We start from the raw sequence: 1,823 nt of genomic DNA, 5'->3' as shown, positions 1-1,823 counted from the left end.
GAAGCTTTGAGGTCATTATATGGAATCATTTTTGTATTCTTTATAAAGCCACTAATTCTTGTTGTCCCAAAACTTCCATCTATCGAATGCCCCTGGTCCCATACTTGGAAAAAATTCAGGGTTATTCATCAAGGGTTGTAATATTGAAGGTGATGGGGATAGATGAAATTTGGTTTTAGATTCATGTCAAAGTTTTAAGTTTGTTTTTGTTAGGGGGTGTTGGGGACCAGCCCCTATTATAGAATTATTCTCTATCCATAAGGTATTTTCTATAGGAAATGACAGAACATATTGCTTTTTTTATTGTTTTTTATGATGATGTTAGTAAGATGCTGGACAGTAGGGGAGCAGTAGATCTATTTGGATTTTTATAGATGCTGTAAGCAAAATAGGCAGCTGGTCTGGTCCCACTTTCATTTCCTTTATTTTGGGGCCAGCTCGCTGCTTACATATGCAACAAACTGTCACAAGGAGTTGTTATATAAAAAGAAGCTATATTCAAAGCATTATGCATCTCAAGTATTTACTCTTTAATTTCCTTACAGTGTCCAGACTCACCTTTGTCCTTCAATATATGCATCCTCAGGGGGTTACACTTCCACAGCAATTAATATATTCTGCATGTTGCTTCCTTACATTCCAAATATAAGAAACAAATGGTGTATGTAAACCAATGTGTAAATGTGCCATTCAGTAATATGGCACAAAGTCAAGATCCAGAAGAGTGATCAAATAGAGAAGGGTCAGTTCAGGCAGTGATACAGCAAAGTCAAAAACAGACAAAGGTCGGGAACAGGAAGAATCACATCCAGGAACTACAGGACATAGACCTACATTGGGCAATGAGTCAGTGCAGTGTAGGGGGTTTTATAGGCAACTTAATGGCTTACACTGATCAGCTGAGGTCAGATTGACAACAGGTGAAACAAGTCATGTCTACTTACCGTATATACTCGAGTATAAGCCGATCCGAGTATAAGCCGAGGTACCTAATTTTACCTACGAAAACTGGGAAAACGTATTGACTCTAGTATAAGCCTAGACACAACTACAGCCCTGTCTCCCAGCAGTGCACATTCCGCCAAAGAGACTCCCCCAGCGATCAACCGGACTTCTTTGCAAAGTTGATGGTGACAGAGAATTGTGCAGAGAGTGCTGTGTGATATTGCCATCACTGTTAATCTTTCGTATAACCAACAGAGGTCGCTGTGTGATATTGCAGTCACTGTTATTCTTTCATATAACCAACAGAGGGCGCTGTGTGATATTGCAGTCACTGTTATTCTTTGATATAACCAACAGAGGGCACTGTGTGATATTGCAGTCACTATTATTCTTTGATACAACCAACAGATGGCGCTGTGTGATATTGCAGTTACTGTTATTCTTTGATATAACCAACAGATGGCGCTGTGTGATATTGCAGTCACTGTTATTCTTTGATACAACCAACAGATGGCGCTGTGTGATATTGCAGTCACTGTTATTCTTTGATACAACCAACAGATGGCGCTGTGTGATATTGCAGTCACTGTTATTCTTTGATATAACCAACAGAGGGCGCACTGTTATTCTTTCATAAAACCAACAGAGGGCATTGTGGGATATTGCAGTCTCTCCCCAAGTGAACTGTTGGTATAGGAATGATTAAAAGTGACTGCAATCTCAGCTAATGCCCGCTGACCCGAGTATAAGCCGAGGTAGACTTTTTCAGCACATTTTGGATGCTGAAAAACTCGGCTTATACTCGAGTATATACGGTACATGGAAAGCAATAGGATGGAAGGAGGACCAAAGCTGTCTGCTCACATAGCACAGGGGAA

This window comes from Xenopus laevis, chromosome 5S (genome assembly GCF_017654675.1).
Source record: "Xenopus laevis strain J_2021 chromosome 5S, Xenopus_laevis_v10.1, whole genome shotgun sequence".
Classification (NCBI taxonomy): Eukaryota; Metazoa; Chordata; class Amphibia; order Anura; family Pipidae; genus Xenopus; species Xenopus laevis.
Note: the sequence above shows the minus strand (reverse complement) of the source record.